Source organism: Leuresthes tenuis, unplaced genomic scaffold (assembly GCF_036924035.1).
Source record: "Leuresthes tenuis unplaced genomic scaffold, fLeuTen1.0.hap1 SCAF_5, whole genome shotgun sequence".
Classification (NCBI taxonomy): domain Eukaryota; kingdom Metazoa; phylum Chordata; class Actinopteri; order Atheriniformes; family Atherinopsidae; genus Leuresthes; species Leuresthes tenuis.
Genome location: NW_027325359.1, coordinates 24454315 through 24474363, shown reverse-complemented (window position 1 = coordinate 24474363; position 20049 = coordinate 24454315). Strand labels below are relative to the sequence as shown.

The window sequence follows — 20049 nt, the reverse complement described above, 5'->3', positions numbered from 1 at the left end:
CTGCTGAGAAAAGAGAGTGAATGCGAAGTAGACTTTAACACAGCTCTGGGGGCGAGCCGAGTGCGGGCTAACCGGGAGAATTGCTTGAAAGAAACGCGACACTGAATGAGCGGTCAGAACAAAGCCTCAATACGGTGTTCCCGTGGTGTTTGTGGCTGCCTTGTCTTTTGCACAGAGTAAAAGACAAGGCAGCCATCGAATAGGGCCCGATTTTTCCTACTTGGTCAGCCGAGGAGCAAGGAGGGGGAGCAAGCGTCTCAACCAAGCAAAGCTCACCATGGGGAAGGTGGCTATGCCAACTAGCCTGATGCCCTGCTCCCGCAGTGACAGATAATCGTACTCTGGTTTCTCTTCATAATGTACAAGTCTTTCGCCTTTTACTAAAGACTTCCGTGGAGAGCAGCACTAATGAGTTGTTGCTATTTTTGGCAGGCTTTACCTTTACCTTTGCGGGTGAAGCCCTTTCTGTCTGTGCAAAAGAAATCTTGTTACTGTGCAGAGTGACTTCTCTGAGTAGAGTTGCCTTACTTGTTGCGACTGTGCCGATGTTTGAAGCTGGAGTGCAAAGTTGTTGCTTGAATGGTGCTCGCTGGAGCGTGCGGGAGTGCAAAGTTATACCATTTAAAAGGGCTGAAGAGTGCTCAGTGCAGCGGGTGGGCGGAGATGCAAAGTGACACTCTGGCCACCTCGAAAACCGAGGTTACATCCAGTACCAGGGGCAGCCCAAGCTCTGCCGCAAGTGTGGTGAGCATGGGCACCTGGTTGAGGCTTGTACCAAGGTGATATGTGGGAAGTGCAGAGAAATTGGGGACACTTTTGGAGAGTGTCCAAATGGCAGGAAATGTAATCTCTGTGGAGAATTAAATCACCTCTTCTGAGATTGCCCTAAATCTTTTGCCAACAAATTAAAGACGGTAAAGCCACAGTCAAGCCAACAAAGAGAAGGACCAGAGGTGGCAGTTGGTGAACAAAGTGAAGAGGTTGACCCAATAAATTCAAACTTCCCGCTAAAAGCTTGGATTGGAAGTGAGGAGCAAAAAGGAGAGGGGCCTGTAGAGGCCTCACCACTCAGTGCTGAAGTCTGTGAGAATTCACAGGCAGAGGGTGGAGCTAAGCTAAATGAGGAGGAAGAGCAGACAGGTGAGTCTAGTGAAGGTACTCACCTCCCCGAAGGTCAACAGCCGAGGAGGACGGCATCTGAGTTGTCCTCTGATTCCCTTTAGCTCTGCAATCAACCCCCAGGGACTCAAAGTTAAATGCAACATTGCATCAGAGGCCAACACGAGAGTCCGAAAAGGAGAGCTAGTTTCCCAAGAAATAACCTGAGTGTGTAATTTGTTTTGATAACTTAGAAAAACGAAAATGACATACCTACTTTCCTTTATCCTTTTAATGGTTCTCACCTTCTCAACACTAAATGTGAGAAGTGTGAAATCAAAGACAAGAGCCCAGAGTATTATATCCTTCTTAGACTCCATAAAATCAGATGTGTTTTTAATACAAGAATGTGGACTACCTTTTTTGAAAAACCATAGACAATGGGAGGAAATGTGGCCCAATTTATCGATATGGAGTGGCTCAAATCAAATTAAAAATGATGGTGTGGCCATTCTAATTAAAAATCCGCATGTTCTGGTGCGAGACGGACGGGCACTTTTAGCACACTTGAATTTTATGGGGCAAGACTTTAACCTCTTAAATATTTATGGTTTCAATGGAAAAAATGACAGGTATGACCTTTTAGAAGATTACTCACAAACGGGTAAGAAATGGTAGTATTGCCAGACAATACATGATCAAAACAGGGAGCGGAGGTGGTTCAGCTGCAAGGTGTGAATTTCTGACTAAAGTTTGTAAAAAGCGCGTAAGACAAGGTGCGAATGCCCAACAATGTATGATCAAAAGAGGGAGCGGAGGTTTTCGGCTGCAAGGTCTGAATGTCCAACCATAATTTGTAAAAACCGGGGAAGAAAAGGCTCGAAAGCCCGACTATACACCATCAAAAGCGGGAGCGGAGGTGTTCAGCTGCAAGAAGGTGTGAATGTCCGACCATAGTTGGTAAAAAGCGGGTAAGAAAAGGTTAAAATGCCCGACTGTACACCATCAAAAGCGGAAGCGGAGGTGTTCGGCTTCAAGAAGACGTGAACCTCCGAACAAAGTTTGTAAAAAGCAGTTAAGAAAAGGTTCGAATATCCAACCAAACATAATCAAAAGCGGGAGCAGAGCTTTTCGACTGCAAGTAGGTGTGAATGTCAGATCATGATTTGCAAAAAGCTGATGAGAAAGGGTGAGAATGCCCGACTATACACCATCAAATGCGGTAGCGGAGTTGTTTGTCTGTGAGTAGGTGTGAATCTGCGACCATAATTGCTGAAAAATGTGTTAGAAAAGGTAAGAATGCCGGTCCATACATCATCAAAAGCGAGAGAGGTGGTGTTCTGCTGAAAGTAGGTGTGAATGTCCAGCCATAATTACTCACAAACGGGTAAGAAAAGGTAGTATTGCCAGACCATACATGATCAAAACAGGGAGCGGAGGTGGTTCAGCTGCAACGTGTGAATGTCTGACTATAGTTTGTAAAAAGCGGGTAAGACAAGGTGCGAATGCCCGACAATGTATAATCAAAAGAGGGAGCGGAGGTGTTCGGCTGCAAGGTCTGAATGTCCAACCATAATTTCTAAAAACCGGGTAAGAAAAGGCTCAAAAGCCCGACTTTACACCATCAAAAGCGGGAGCGGAGGTGTTCAGCTGCAACGTGTGAATGTCTGACTATAGTTTGTAAAAAGCGGGTAAGACAAGGTGCGAATGCCCGACAATGTATAATCAAAAGAGGGAGCGGAGGTGTTCGGCTGCAAGGTCTGAATGTCCAACCATAATTTCTAAAAACCGGGTAAGAAAAGGCTCAAAAGCCCGACTTTACACCATCAAAAGCGGGAGCGGAGGTGTTCAGCTGCAAGAAGGTGTGAATGTTCGACTAAAGTTTGTAAAAATCTGGTAAGACAAGGTATGAATGTCCGACAATGTATGATCAAAAGCGGGAGCGGAGATGTTCAGCTGCAAGAAGGTCTGAATGTCCATCAATAATTGCTAGAAAAAATTAAAGTAAAAATTTCGAAAATCAAACCGCACATGATCATAAGTGGGAGAGGAGGTTTTCAGCTGCAAGAAGGTGTGAATGTCCACCCATAATTCCTTAAAAATGGGTAAAAAAAAGGTGCGAATACCCAACCATACATCATCAAAAGCAGGTGTTAATGTCAGATCATAATTTGCAAAAAGCTGATGAGAAAGGGTGAGAATGCCCGACTATACACCATCAAATGCGGGAGCGGAGTTGTTTGTCTGTGAGTAGGTGTGAATCTCCGACCATAATTGCTGAAAATGTGTTAGAAAAGGTAAGAATGCCGGTCCATACATCATCAAAAGCGAGAGAGGTGGTGTTCTGCTGAAAGTAGGTGTGAATGTCCAGCCATAATTACTCACAAACGGGTAAAAAAAAGTAGTATTGCCAGACCATACATGATCAAAACAGGGAGCGGAGGTGGTTCAGCTGCAAGAAGGTGTGAATGTCTGACTAAAGTTCAAATATATTAACAAAAGCGGGAGGAGAGGTCTTCGGATAGATTGGTTGAGAATTTCCAACCATAATCTATAAAATGCGGTGAAAAAAAGGTGTGACAGAACACTAAAAGGTGGAGCGGAAGTGTTCGGCTGCAAGAAGGTGTGAATGTCCGACTATATTTGGTGAAAAGCAGGTGAAGCAAGGTCTGAATGCCCAACCTTACATCATCAAAAGTGAGATCAGAGGTGTTTGGCTGCAAGAAGGCCATAGTTTGCCAAAAGCGGGTAAGGTGCGAATGACCGACTAAATATCAACAAAAGTGGGGGCGGAGGTCTTCGGATGCAAGTGGGTGTGAATATCCCACCATACAAGTATGGTGGAGAGGAAGCTGTGAATTGCTGACCATAGTTTGCAAAAAGCGGGTGAGAAAAGGTGCGAATGTCCAACCATACACCATCAAAACAGGGAGCGGAGGTGTTTGGCTGCGACAAGGTGTGAATGTCCACCCATAATTAATGAAAAGCGGGCAAGAAGTAGGTTCGAATGCCCAACCACTCATCATCAAAAGCAGGAGTGGATGTGTTCGGCTATAAAAAGGTTTGAATGTCCGAGCATAATTTGTAAAAAGCGGGTAAGAAAAGGTTCGAATGCCCGAACATACACCATCAAAAGAGGGAGCGGAGGTGTTCCGCTGTAAGAAGGTGTGAATGTCCGACCAGAGTTGGTAAAAAGCGGGTAAGAAAAGGTTAAAAAACCCGACTGTACACAATCAATAGCGGGAGCAGATGTGTTCGGCTACAAGAAGGTGTGACAGTCCGACCATGGTTTGTAAAAAGCGGGTAAGAAAAGGTGCAAATGCCCGACAATGTATGATCAAAAGAGGGAGCGGAGCTTTTCGGCTACAAGAAGGTTTGAATGTCCGACCATAGTTTGTAAAAAGCGGGTAAGAAAAGGTTCGAATGCCCGACTATACACCATCAAAAGCGGAAGCGGAGGTGTTCCGCTGTAGACGGTGTGAATGTCCGACCATAGTTGTTAAAAAGCGGGTAAGAAAAGGTTAAACTACACGACTGTACACAATCAATAGCGGGAGTGGAGTTGTTCGGCTACAAGAAGGTGTGAAAGTCCGACCATGGTTTGTAAAAAACGGGTAAGAAAAGGTTCGAATTCCCGAATATATACCATCAAAAGCGGAAGCGGAGGTGTTCGGTTGCAAGAAGGTGTGAACGTCCGACCAAAGTTTGTAAAAAGCAGTTAAGAAAAGGTTCGAATATCCAACCAAACAAAATCAAAAGCAGGAGCAGAGCTGTTCGACTGCAAGTAGGTGTGAATGTCCAGCCATAATTACTCACAAACGGGTAAGAAAAGGTAGTATTGCCACTCCATACATGATCAAAACAGGGAGCGGAGGTGGTTCAGCTGCAACGTGTGAATGTCTGACTATAGTTTGTAAAAAGCGGGTAAGACAAGGTGCGAATGCCCGACAATGTATGATCAAAAGTGGGAGCGGAGGTGTTCGGCTGCAAGGTCTGAATATCCAACCATAATTTCTAAAAACCGGGTAAGAAAAGGCTCGAAAGCCCGACTTTACACCATCAAAAGCGGGAGCGGAGGTGTTCAGCTGCAAGAAGGTGTGAATGTTCGACTAAAGTTTGTAAAAATCTGGTAAGACAAGGTATGAATGTCCGACAATGTATGATCAAAAGCGGGAGCGGAGGTGTTCATCTGCAAGCAGGTCTGAATGTCCATCAATAATTGCTAGAAAACATGAAAGTAAAAATTTCTAAAATCAAACCACACATGATCATAAGTGGGAGAGGAGGTGTTCAGCTGCAAGAAGGTGTGAATATCCACCCATAATTCCTGAAAAATGGGTAAAAAAAAGGTGCGAATGCCCAACCATACATCATCAAAAGCAGCTGTGGATGTGTTCGGCTACAAGAAGGTGTGAACGTCCAACCAAAGTTTGTAAAAAGCAGTTAAGAAAAGGTTCGAATATCCAACCAAACATAATCAAAAGCGGGAGCAGAACTCTTCGACTGCAAGTAGGTGTGGATGTCAGATCATAATTTGCAAAAAGCTGATGAGAAAGGGTGAGAATGCCCGACTATACACCATCAAATGCGGGAGCGGAGTTGTTTGTCTGTGAGTAGGTGTGAATCTGCGACCATAATTGCTGAAAAATGTGTTAGAAAAGGTAAGAATGCCGGTCCATACATCATCAAAAGCGAGAGAGGTGGTGTTCTGCTGAAAGTAGGTGTGAATGTCCAGCCATAATTACTCACAAACGGGTAAGAAAAGGTAGTATTGCCAGACCATACATGATCAAAACAGGGAGCGGAGGTGGTTCAGCTGCAACGTGTGAATGTCTGACTATAGTTTGTAAAAAGCGGGTAAGACAAGGTGCGAATGCCCGACAATGTATAATCAAAAGAGGGAGCGGAGGTGTTCAGCTGCAAGAAGGTGTGAATGTTCGACTAAAGTTTGTAAAAATCTGGTAAGACAAGGTGCGAATGCCCGACAATGTATGATCAAAAGCGGGAGCGGAGGTGTTCAGCTGCAAGAAGGTCTGAATGTCCATCAATAATTGCTAGAAAAAAATAAAGTAAAAATTTCGAAAATCAAACCGCACATGATCATAAGTGGGAGAGGAGGTGTTCAGCTGCAAGAAGGTGTGAATGTCCACCCATAATTGCTGAAAAATGGGTAAAAAAAAGGTGCGAATACCCAACCATACATCATCAAAAGCAGGTGTTAATGTCAGATCATAATTTGCAAAAAGCTGATGAGAAAGGGTGAGAATGCCCGACTATACACCATCAAATGCGGGAGCGGAGTTGTTTGTCTGTGAGTAGGTGTGAATCTCCGACCATAATTGCTGAAAAATGTGTTAGAAAAGGTAAGAATGCCGGTCCATACATCATCAAAAGCGAGAGAGGTGGTGTTCTGCTGAAAGTAGGTGTGAATGTCCAGCCATAATTACTCACAAACGGGTAAGAAAAAGTAGTATTGCCAGACCATACATGATCAAAACAGGGAGCGGAGGTGGTTCAGCTGCAAGAAGGTGTGAATGTCCGACTAAAGTTCAAATATATTAACAAAAGCGGGAGGAGAGGTCTTCGGATGAGAGTGGTTGAGAATTTCCAACCATAATCTATAAAATGCGGTGAAAAAAAGGTGTGATAGAACACTAAAAGGTGGAGCGGAAGTGTTCGGCTGCAAGAAGGTGTGAATGTCCGACTATATTTGGTGAAAAGCAGGGGAAGCAAGGTCTGAATGCCCAACCTTACATCATCAAAAGCGAGATCAGAGGTGTTTGGCTGCAAGAAGGCCATAGTTTGCCAAAAGCGGGTAAGGTGCGAATGACCGACTAAATATCAACAAAAGTGGGGGCGGAGGTCTTCGGATGCAAGTGGGTGTGAATATCCCACCATACAAGTATGGTGGAGAGGAAGCTGTGAATTGCTGACCATAGTTTGCAAAAAGCGGGTGAGAAAAGGTTCGAATGCCCGAACATACACCATCAAAAGAGGGAGCGGAGGTGTTCCGCTGTAAGAAGGTGTGAATGTCCGACCAGAGTTGGTAAAAAGCGGGTAAGAAAAGGTTAAAAAAACCCGACTGTACACAATCAATAGCGGGAGCAGATGTGTTCGGCTACAAGAAGGTGTGACAGTCCGACCATGGTTTGTAAAAAGCGGGTAAGAAAAGGTGCAAATGCCCGACAATGTATGATCAAAAGAGGGAGCGGAGCTTTTCGGCTACAAGAAGGTTTGAATGTCCGACCATAGTTTGTAAAAAGCGGGTAAGAAAAGGTTCGAATGCCCGACTATACACCATCAAAAGCGGAAGCGGAGGTGTTCCGCTGTAGACGGTGTGAATGTCCGACCATAGTTGGTAAAAAGCGAGTAAGAAAAGGTTAAACTACACGACTGTACACAATCAATAGCGGGAGTGGAGTTGTTCGGCTACAAGAAGGTGTGAAAGTCCGACCATGGTTTGTAAAAAACGGGTAAGATAATGTTCGAATTCCCGAATATATACCATCAAAAGCGGAAGCGGAGGTGTTCGGTTGCAAGAAGGTGTGAACGTCCGACCAAAGTTTGTAAAAAGCAGTTAAGAAAAGGTTCGAATATCCAACCAAACAAAATCAAAAGCAGGAGCAGAGCTGTTCGACTGCAAGTAGGTGTGAATGTACAGCCATAATTACTCACAAATGGGTAAGAAAAGGTAGTATTGCCACTCCATACATGATCAAAACAGGGAGCGGAGGTGGTTCAGCTGCAACGTGTGAATGTCTGACTATAGTTTGTAAAAAGCGGGTAAGACAAGGTGCGAATGCCCGACAATGTATGATCAAAAGAGGGAGCGGAGGTGTTCGGCTGCAAGGTCTGAATATCCAACCATAATTTCTAAAAACCGGGTAAGAAAAGGCTCGAAAGCCCGACTTTACACCATCAAAAGCGGGAGCGGATGTGTTCAGCTGCAAGAAGGTGTGAATGTTCGACTAAAGTTTGTAAAAATCTGGTAAGACAAGTTATGAATGCCCGACAATGTATGATTAAAAGCGGTAGCGGAGGTGTTCAGCTGCAAAGAAGGTCTGAATGTCCATCAATAATTGCTAGAAAACATGAAAGTAAAAATTTCTAATATCAAACCGCGCATGATCATAAGTGGGAGAGGAGGTGTTCAGCTGCAAGCAGGTCTGAATGTCCATCAATAATTGCTAGAAAACATGAAAGTAAAAATTTCTAAAATCAAACCACACATGATCATAAGTGGGAGAGGAGGTGTTCAGCTGCAAGAAGGTGTGAATATCCACCCATAATTCCTGAAAAATGGGTAAAAAAAAGGTGCGAATGCCCAACCATACATCATCAAAAGCAGCTGTGGATGTGTTCGGCTACAAGAAGGTGTGAACGTCCAACCAAAGTTTGTAAAAAGCAGTTAAGAAAAGGTTTGAATATCCAACCAAACATAATCAAAAGCGGGAGCAGAACTGTTCGACTGCAAGTAGGTGTGGATGTCAGATCATAATTTGCAAAAAGCTGATGAGAAAGGGTGAGAATGCCCGACTATACACCATCAAATGCGGGAGCGGAGTTGTTCGTCTGTGAGTAGGTGTGAATCTCCGAACATAATTGCTGAAAAATGTGTTAGAAAAGGTAAGAATGCCGGTCCATACATCATCAAAAGCGAGAGAGGTGGTGTTCTGCTGAAAGTAGGTGTGAATGTCCAGCCATAATTACTCACAAACGGGTAAGAAAAGGTAGTATTGCCAGACCATACATGATCAAAACAGTAAGCGGAGGTGGTTCAGCTGCAAGAAGGTGTGGATGTCTGACTATAGTTTGTAAAAAGCGGGTAAGACAAGGTGCGAATGCCCGACAATGTAAGGCAAGGCAAGACAAGGCAAGTATATTTGTATAGCACAATTCAACAACAAGGTGATTCAAAGTGCTTCACAGAGACATTAAAACAGAAGAAATAAAAAGCATGATTTAAAATTTAAACAAAAGAAGGAAATAAGAACAATAGATAAAATCAGAAAAAATTATATATATGAAAGATAAAATCAATAGTTAAAACATGATTCCGTTTTGAAACTCAAGCTTATTCAAATGCAGCTGAAAATAGATGTGTCTTCAACCTGGACTTAAATACACTGAGTGTTTCAGCTGATCTGAGGCTTTCTGGGACTTTGTTCCAGACATGTGGAGCATAGAAGCTGAATGCAGCTTCTCCATGTCTGGTTTTGACTCTGGGAACTGATAAAATACCGGATCCAGATGACCTGAGGGGTCTGGAAGGTTCATAGTGGGTCAGGAGGTCACTGATGTATTTTGGTCCTTGACCATTCAGAGCTTTATAGACCAGCATCAGAACTTTAAAGTCTATCCTCTGATGGACAGGCAGCCAGTGTAAAGACTTGAGAGCTGGACTGTGATGTGCTCCACTTTTTTGGTCTTAGTGAGGACTCGAGCAGCTGAGTTCTGGATGAGCTGCAGTTGTCTAACTGACTTTTTAGGCAGACCTGTAAAGATGCTATTACAATAATCAAGCCTACTAAAGATGAATGCATGGACTAGTTTTTCCAGGTCCTGCTGAGACATCAGATCTTTTAGCCTTGATATATTCTTAAGGTGATAGTAGGCTGACTTTGTTAATGCCTTAATGTGTTTGTCCAAATTTAGGTCTGAGTCCATCACTACACCCAGATTTCTGGCCTGGTTGGTCGTTTTTAGATTTATAGATTGAAGCTCTGTGGTGACTTTCAATTGTTTATCTTTGGCTCCAAAGACAATTACCTCAGTTTTGTTTTTGTTTAGCTGGAGGAAGTTGTGGCACATCCAGTCATTAATCTCCTCAATGCATTTTCCAAGGGCCTGTACAGGCCCTCTGTCTCCTGGTGACATTGTTATATACATCTGTGTGTCATCTGCATAGCTATGGTAGTTTATTTGGTTGTTTTTTATAATCTGTGCCAGTGGGAGCATGTAGATGTTAAACAGAAGAGGTCCCAGGATGGAACCTTGGGGAACTTGTGATTCTTGTCTGCTCAGATGTAAAGTTACCTATTGACACAAAGTACTTCCTGTTCTCTAAGTATGTTTTGAACCAGTTTAGTACAGTTCCGGAAAGACCAGCCCAGTTCTCCAGTTGTTTGAGTAATATATTGTGGTCAACTGTATCAAAGGCAGCACTGAGATCCAGTAAAACTAAGACTGACATTTTTCCACTGTCTGTATTCAGACATATGTCATTAAACACTTTGGTCAGAGCAGTCTCAGTGCTGTGGTGCTGTCTAAAGCCTGACTGGAAGGTATCATAGCAGTTATTTTGTGTTAAAAAGTAATTAAGCTGTTGAAAAACCGCTTTTTCAATGATCTTACTTAAAAATGGGAGATTTGAGATGGGCCTGTAGTTGTTCATTTGCGTCTTATCAAGATTGTCCTTTTTCAGCAGAGGTTTAATTACAGCTGTTTTTAGTGGCTCTGGAAACACACCTGACGTTAAGGACAGGTTCACAATCAGTAACAGGTCTGACTCCAAAGTCTCTGAGACCCCTTTGAAAAAACCTGTTGGTAGGATGTCTAAACAGCAAGAGGAGGACTTCAGGTGACGTAAGATGTCCTCCAGGTCTTTACTGTTAATGGGTTGAAATAGTGTCATGGTGTTTAAACCGGTTTTCGGTGGACACAGTACATATGCTGAACCTGCTGCTGATGTACCAACTGCTTGTCTAATATTTTGGACTTTGTCTATGAAGAATTTGGCAAAGTCATTGCAGGCCATGGTGGAATGGAGTTCATTTGCCACTGACACAGGAGGGTTTGTTAGCCTGTCAACTGTAGCAAATAAGGCCCGAGCATTATGACTGTTTTTGGTGATGATGTCAGGGAAGTAGGATTTCCTTGCATTCCTCAGTTGTAAATTATAAGAGTGAAGTTTCTCTTTATAGATGTCATAATGAACCTGGAGATTTGTTTTTCTCCATCGGCGCTCAGCTTTCCGACACACTCTTTTCCCATTTTTCACCAGTGTGGAATTTCGCCATGGAGACTTCTTCCTTCCAGAGATAACCTTCACCTTAATGGGAGCAATAGTATCCATAACATTTAACATTTTAGTATTAAAGCTACTGACGAGCTCACTGACTGAACCCCCGGACAGGGCAGGTGCTAAGGAGAAAACCTGGTTAAAGATCTTACTACTGTTTTCAGTTTTGAGATCACTGCTGTTGAGACATTTGTGTGCACTGAAATCGTACTCTCAAAGAAAACACAGGAATGGTCAGACAGGCCCACATCAGACACAGTAATCTTTGAAATGCTTAGACCCTTGGAGATCACTAAGTCTAGAGTGTGCCCCCTATTGTGCGTAGGCTCTGTTATATGCTGAGTCAGCCCAAAGTTGTCCAGAGTGTTACTCAGGTCTTTAGTCCCTCTGTCCTGAGGATTGTCCATATGGATGTTAAAATCACCAACAATAATTATACAGTCAAAATCAACACAGATCATAGACAGCAGTTCACTGAGGTCTTCAGAAAAATCTGAACAGTATTTAGGGGGCCTGTAAATATTCAGAAACAGGACACTGGGTGAGGCCTTCACCTGTATAGCCATATATTCAAAGGACTGAAAACTTCCAGGAGATAACTGCTTACATTGAAAGGATTCATTGAATAAGACTGCGACCCCTCCTCCTCTCCTGCTCACTCTGGCCTCGCTGATAAAACTGTAACCAGGAGGGGTTGACTCAATAAGAACAGCAGCACTGTTATTTTGTTCCAACCAAGTTTCAGTTAAAAACATAAAATCCAGGGTGTGCTCAGTGATAAAATCATCAATTAAGAATGTTTTCCCAGCTAAAGACCTAACATTTAATAAAGCCAACTTAAGTGTTTTAGAGGTATTATTTGCCCCCTCGTGTTTGGGTGCAGTCTGTGGCACACAAGGTATGTTTACTTTATTTAAAGATCTTTTTGAGTGCAACTCTCTGTGTTTTGACTGGGTCACATTTCTCCTTCTGTCACCTAAAAGTACAGAAATTTTAAGATCTTCTAATAAACAGGGTCCCAGCTTGTCCTGGGAAAAGTCACGACTGTCAGAATTCACACAGCCTGGACCCCTCACACATCACACATCAGACTGCGGAGACAGTACATGGTGGCAGCGTGAAGGGACAGAAGGGGGTGGGGCTGGGCTCCGTCGCTTCGGCTGCTCTAGTAGGGGCGGGGCTCGGCGGGGAACCTTTGGCCGCTTTGGTGGGGGGTTTATGGGGGATAAAAAGGGATTGGGCTGGGGGGTAGATCTAAGCCCAGCATTGACCCGTTCCATCATCTCCTCAGTGAATTTCAGGTGAGGGGAGGAGGAGGGAGAAAGGGAGGGTGAGGAGCACAATGACCTGTCAGGGGTTTGGGGGGCTGGGGAAGGTCCTGGTCCTGGTCCCTGGTCCTGGTCATTAGTGCTGTTGAGAGGGTTTGGGGCAAATAAAGACCTCTCTTCTTGCCTCTGATGTCTCTCCTTTCCAAAGTTCCTCTTGGGTGGGGGCAGATGGAGTTCCTCCTCAAGGTTTCTGCTGGGATTTGTTTGTTCCTCTCTATGAGATAACTCCTTGTTTATCTCAGCCTTGGCCCCGAGCACAGATGGATGACGTAGGAAATAAAATATGTTGGAGGTGAACAGTTTCACCCCTGACTTGTTAAAATTAAATCCATTTGCCATGTATGATCAAAAGAGGGAGCGGAGGTGTTTGGCTGCAAGGTCTGAATGTCCAGCCATAATTTCTAAAAACCGGGTAAGAAAAGGCTCGAAAGCCCGACTTTACACCATCAAAAGCGGGAGCGGAGGTGTTCAGCTGCAAGAAGGTGTGAATGTTCGACTAAAGTTTGTAAAAATCTGGTAAGACAAGGTGCGAATGCCCAACAATGTATGATCAAAAGCGGGAGCGGAGGTGTTCAGCTGCAAGAAGGTCTGAATGTCCATCAATAATTGCTAGAAAACATGAAAGTAAAAATTTCGAAAATCAAACCGCACATGATCATAAGTGGGAGAGGAGGTGTTCCGCTGCAAGAAGATGTGAATATCCACCCATAATTCCTGAAAAAAGGGGAAAAAAATGGTGCGAATGCCCAACCATACATCATCAAAAGCAGCTGTAGATGTGTTCGGCTACAAGAAGGTGTGAACGTCCAACCAAAGTTTGTAAAAAGCAGTTAAGAAAAGGTTCGAATATCCAACCAAACATAATCAAAAGCGGGAGCAGAACTGTTCGACTGCAAGTAGGTGTGGATGTCAGATCCATCCATCCATCCATCATCTGCCGCTTATCCGGGGGTCGGGTCGCGGGGGCAGCAGCTTGAGCAGAGAAACCCAGACGTCTCTGTCCCCGGCCACTTCCTCCAGCTCTTCCGGGGGGACCCCGAGGCGTTCCCAGGCCAGCCGAGAGACATAGTCTCTCCAGCGTGTCCTGGGTCTTCCCCGGGGTCTCCTCCCAGTGGGACGTGCCCGGAACACCTCCCCAGGGAGGCGCCCAGGGGGCATCCTAACCAGATGCCCGAGCCACCTCATCTGACTCCTCTCAATGCGGAGGAGCAGCGGTTCTACTCCGAGCCCCTCCCGGATGACTGAGCTTCTCACCCTATCTCTAAGGGAGAGCCCAGACACCCTGCGGAGGAAACCCATTTCGGCCGCTTGTATTCGCGATCTTGTTCTTTCGGTCACTACCCACAACTCGTGACCATAGGTGAGGATGGGAACGTAGATTGACCAGTAAGTAGAGAGCTTCGCCTTCTGGCTCAGCTCCCTCTTCACAACGACGGGTCGGTGCAGAGCCCGCAACACTGCAGACGCCGCACCGATCCGCCCGTCAATCTCCCGCTCCATTCGTCCCTCACTCGTGAACAAGACCCCGAGATACTTGAACTCCTCCACTTGGGGAAGGATCTCATTCCCGACCCGGAGAGAGCATTCCACCCTTTTCCGGCTGAGAACCATAGTCTCGGATTTGGAGGTGCTGATTCTCATCCCAGCCGCTTCACACTCGGCTGCGAATCGCTCCAGTGAGAGCTGAAGGTCACGGCCTGACGACGCTAACAGAACCACATCATCTGCAAAAAGCAGAGACCCGATTCTGAGGTCGCCAAATCGGACACCCTCAACGCCCTGGCTGCGCCTAGAAATTCTGTCCATAAAAGTTAGGAACAGAATCGGTGACAAAGGGCAGCCCTGACGGAGTCCAACTCTCACCGGAAACGTATCCGACTTACTGCCGGCAATGCGGACCAAACTCTGGCACCGGTCATACAGAGACCGAACGGACCCTATCAAGGGGTCCGGCACTCCATATTCCCGGAGCACCCCCCACAGGACTCCACGAGGGACACGGTCGAACGCTTTCTCCAAGTCCACAAAACACATGTAGACTGGTTGGGCGAACTCCCATGCACCCTCCAGGATCCTGCCGAGGGTATAGAGCTGGTCCACTGTTCCACGGCCAGGACGAAAGCCACACTGCATCTCCTGAATCCGAGGCTCGATTATCCGACGGATCCTCCTCTCCAATACCCCCGAATAGACCTTACCAGGGAGGCTGAGGAGTGTGATACCCCTATAGTTGGAACACACCCTCCGGTCCCCCTTTTTAAAGAGGGGGACCACCACCCCAATCTGCCAGTCCAGAGGCACTGTCCCCGATGTCCACGCGATGCTGCAGAGGCGTGTCAGCCAAGACAGCCCTACAACATCCAGAGCCTTGAGAAACTCAGGACGGACCTCATCCACCCCCGGGGCCTTGCCACCGAGGAGCTTTTTGACCACCTCGGCAACCTCAGCCCCAGAAATGGGAGGCCCCGTCTCCGAGCTCTCCGACTCTGCCTCTTCCGAGCACGTGTTGGTAGGATTGAGGAGTTCCTCGAAGTACTCCCCCCACCGACTCACAACATCCCTAGTTGAGGTCAGCAAAGCCCCGTCCCCACTGTAAACAGTGTTGACTGTGAGCCGCTTCCCCCCCCTGAGACGCCGGATGGTGGACCAGAATCTCTTCGAGGCCGTCCGGAAATCGTTCTCCATGGTCTCACCGAACTCCTCCCAGGCCCGAGTTTTTTTCTCAGCAACCGCCGAAGCCGCAGCCCGTCTGGCCTGTCGGTACCTATCAGCTGCTTCCAGGGTCCCACTGGCCAAAAAGGCCCGATAGGACTCCTTCTTCAGCTTGACGGCTTCCCTCACCACTGGTGTCCACCAGCAGGTTCGAGGGTTGCCGCCACGACAGGCACCGACCACCTTACGGCCACAACTCCGATCAGCTGCCTCGGCAATGGAGTCACGGAACATGGCCCATTCGGACTCAATGTCCCCCACCTCCCCCGGGATATGGTTGAAGCTCTGCCGGAGGTGGGAGTTAAAGCTCCTTCTGACGGGGGATTCTGACAAACGCTCCCAGCAGACCCTCACAATACGTTTGGGCCTGCCAGGTCTGATCGGCATCCTCCCCCACCAGCGGAGCCAACTCACCACCAGGTGGTGATCAGTTGACAGCTCCGCCCCTGTCTTCACCCGAGTGTCCAGGACATACGGCCGCAAGTCCGATGATACAACCACAAAGTCGATCATCGAACTGCGGCCAAGGGTGTCCTGGTGCCAAGTGCACATATGGACACCCTTATGTCTGAACATGGTGTTCGTTATGGACAGTCCATGACCAGCACAGAAGTCCAACAACATAACACCACTCTGGTTCAGATCGGGGGGGCCGTTCCTCCCAATCACACCCCTCCAGGTCTCACTGTCATTGCCCACGTGAGCATTGAAGTCCCCCAGCAGAACGAGGGAGTCTCCGGTAGGAGCATTCTCCAGTGCCTCCCCCAGAGACTCCAAAAAGGGTGGGTACTCTGAACTGCTGTTTGGCGCATAGGCACAAACAACAGTCAGGACTCGTCCCCCCACCCGAAGGCGGAGGGAGGCTACCCTCTCGTTCACTGGGGTAAACCCCAATGTACTGGCACACAGCCGGGGGGCAATAAGTATGCCCACACCTGCTCTGCGCCTCTCACCACGGGCAACTCCAGAGTGGAAGAGAGTCCAACCCCTCTCAAGAGGACTGGTTCCAGAGCCCAAGCCGTGCGTCGAGGTGAGTCCGACTATATCTAGCCGGAACCGCTCAGCCTCGCGCACCAGCTCCGGCTCCTTCCCCAACAGAGAGGTGACATTCCACGTCCCAAGAGCTAGCTTCAGTAGCCGAGGATCAGACCGCCAAGGCCTCTGCCTTCGGCCGCTACCCAGCTCACATCGCACCCGACCCCCTTGGCCCCTCCCACGGGTGGTGAGCCCGTCGGAAGGGGGACCCACGTTATCATTTCGGGCTATGCCCGACCGAGCCCCATGGGCACAGACCCGGCCACCAGGCGCCCGCTGCCGGGCCCCACCCCCGGGCCTGGCTCCGGGGGGAGGCCCCGGTGTCCCATATCCGGGCAAGGGATCACGAGGTCCAAATTTTTTGTTCATCATAAGGGGTCTTTTGAGCTGTTCTTTGTCTGGTCCCTCATCTAGGATCTGCTTGCCTTGGGTGACCCTACCAGGGGCTTAAAGCCCCGAGCAACATAGCTCCCGGACTCATTGGGGCACGCAAACTCCCCCACCACGATAAGGTGACAGCTCAGGAGGGAGGGATGTCAGATCATAATTTGCAAAAAGCTGATGAGAAAGGGTGAGAATGCCCAACTATACACCATCAAATGCGGGAGCGGAGTTGTTCGTCTGTGAGTAGGTGTGAATCTCCGACCATAATTGCTGAAAAATGTGTTAGAAAAGGTAAGAATGCCGGTCCATACATCATCAAAAGCGAGAGAAGTGGTGTTCTGCTGAAAGTAGGTGTGAATGTCCAGCCATAATTACTCACAAACGGGTAAGAAAAGGTAGTATTGCCAGACCATACATGATCAAAACAGGGAGCGGAGGTGGTTCAGCTGCAAGAAGGTGTGAATGTCCGACTAAAGTTCAAATATATTAACAAAAGCGAGAGGAGAAGTCTTCGGATGAGAGTGTTTGAGAATTTCCAACCATAATCTATAAAATGCGGTGAAAAAAAGGTGTTATAGAACACTAAAAGGTGGAGCGGAAGTGTTCGGCTGCAAGAAGGTGTGAATGTCCGACTATATTTGGTGAAAAGCATGTGAAGCAAGGTCTGAATGCCCAACCTTACATCATCAAAAGCGAGATCAGAGGTGTTTGGCTGCAAGAAGGCCATAGTTTGCCAAAAGCGGGTAAGGTGCGAATGACCGACTAAATATCAACAAAAGTGGGGGCGGAGGTCTTCGGATGTAAGTGGGTGTGAATATTCCACCATACAAGTATGGTGGAGAGGAAGCTATGAATTGCTGACCATTGTTTGCAAAAAGCGGGTGAGAAAAGGTGCGAATGTCCAACCATACATGATCAAAACAGGGAGCGGACGTGTTTGGCTGCGACAAGGTTTTAATGTCCACCCATAATTAATGAATAGCGGGCAACAAGTAGGTTCCAATGCCCAACCATACATCATCAAAAGCAGGAGTGGATGTGTTCGGCTACAAGAAGGTTTGAATGTCCGAGCATAGTTTGTAAAAAGCGGGTAAGAAAAGCTTCGAATGCCCGAACATACACCATCAAAAGACAGACCGGACGTGTTCCGCTGTAAGGGTGTAAGGGTGTGAATGCCCAACCATAGTTGGTAAAAAGAAGGTAAGAAAAGGTTCAAATATCCGACTGTACACAATCAATAGCGGGAGCGGATGTGTTCGGCTACAAGAAGGTGTGAAAGTCTCACCATGGTTTGTAAAAAGCGGGTAAGAAAAGGTGCGAATGCCCGACAATGTATGATCAAAAGAGGGAGCGGAGGTTTTCGGCTACAAGAAGGTCTGAATGTCCGACCAAAGTTTGTAAAAAGTGGGTAAGAAAGGTTTGAATGCCCGACTATACACCATCAAAAGCGGGAGCGGAGGTGTTGCACTGTAAGACGGTGTGAATGTCTGACCATAGTTTGTAAAAAGCAGTAGGTGTGAATGTCAGATCATAATTTGCAAAAAGCTGATGAGAAAGGGTGAGAATGCCCTACTATACACCATCAAATGCGAGAGCGGAGGTGTTTGTCTGTGAGTAGGTGTGAATGTCCCACCCTAGTTGCTGAAAAATGTGTTAGAAAAGGTAAGAATGCCAGCCCATACATCATCAAAAGCGGGAGAGGTGGTGTTCGGCTGCAAGAAGGTGTGAATATCCAGCCATAATTACTCACAAACGGGTAAGAAAAGGTAAGAATACCAAACCATAAATTATCAAAAGCGGCAGCAGAGATGTTCGGCTGGTATTTATAAATGTCTAGATAGATTTGAACAAAAAACAACGTAGTATTTTGCAGTAAAAGAAAGAAAGGTTCAGAAATCCGAGAAAAAGCTTTTCATGAGTTCTGCATGATTTGGGATTTTGCTTATAAAATGCATTCCTTCAATCAAACTATGGTAAAACGGCTTTTACCTTCATATTTATCAATGTCTAGATCGACTTCAACAAAGAACAACATTGTATATTGCAGTAGAAGAAAGAGAGACACTGAAGGAACAGGAATCCGAGAATAAGCTTCTTTTCATACGTTCTGCATGATTTGGGATTTTGCTATAAAATGAATTCCTTCACTCAAACTATGTTAAAACTGCTTTTACCTTCATATTTATCAATATCTAGATCGACTTCAACAAAGAACAACATTGTATATTGCAGTAGTAGAAAGAGCAACACTGAAGGAACAGGAATCCGAGAATAAGCTTACTTTCATACGTTCTGCATGATTTGGGATTTTATGTATAAAATGAATTCCTTCACTCAAACCAAGTGAAAACTTCTTTGTCCTTCATATTTATCAATGTCTAGATCGACTTCAACAAAGAACAACATTGTATATTGCAGTAGAAGAAAGAGAGACACTGAAGGAACAGGAATCCGAGAATAAGCTTCTTTTCATACGTTCTGCATGATTTGGGATTTTGCTATAAAATGAATTCCTTCACTCAAACTATGTTAAAACTGCTTTTAACTTCATATTTATCAATGTCTAGATCGACTTCAACAAAGAACAACATTGTATATTGCAGTAGAAGAGAGAGCAACACTGAAGGAACAGGAATCCGAGAATAAGCTTATTTTCATACGTTCTGCATGATTTCGGATTTTCCTATAAAATGAATTGCTTTGCTCAAACCAAGTTAAAATTGCTTTGTCTTCATATTTATCAATGTCAAAGCAGTTTTAACATAGTTTGAGTGAAGGAATTCATTTTAAAACAAAATCTCAAAACATGCACAACACATGAAAAGCTTATTCTCGGATTCCTGATCCTTCAGTGTTGCTATTTGTTATATTGCAAAGTACAACGTGTTTTCTTTGTTTTGTTTAAATCTATCTCGACATTGATAAATATGGAAGGACAAAGCAGGTTTAACTTGGTTTGAGCAAAGCAATTCATTTTGTAGCAAAATCCGAAATCGTGAAGAACTCATGAAAGCAAGCTTATACTCGGATTCCTGAAACTTTTAGATCTTAGATTTGCTCTTTCTTTTACTGCAAAGTACGTTGGGGTTTTTTTTTTGTTTAAATCTTTCTAGACAAGGTAAATATGAAGGACAAATCAGTTTTAACATAGTTTGAGTGAAGGAATGCATTTTATAAGCAAAATCCCAAACCATGCAAAACTAACGAAAAGCTTTTTCTCGCTTTTCACTGCTTTTTACAAACTGGTCGGACGTTCACACCTTCTTGCAGCCGAACAATTCCGCTTCCACTTTTGATGGTGTATATTCGGGCATTCAAACCTTTTCTTACCCGCTTTTTACAAACCATGGTCGGACTTTCACACCTTCTTGCAGCCGAACACCACCTCTCCCGCTTTTGATGATGTATGGTCCAGCATTCTTACCTTTTCTAACACATTTTTCAGCAATTATGGTCGGACATTCACACTTA

General features: G+C 45.6%; 1 non-coding gene across 1 annotated transcript; it reads left to right on the top strand.

Moving 5' to 3' along the window:
- The first annotated feature begins 336 nt into the window (after positions 1-336).
- Positions 337-450, top strand: LOC140308382 (U5 spliceosomal RNA). Its single transcript, XR_011916334.1, has one exon. It is a non-coding gene; the product is annotated as a U5 spliceosomal RNA (small nuclear RNA).
- Positions 451-20049: the final 19599 nt, after the last annotated feature.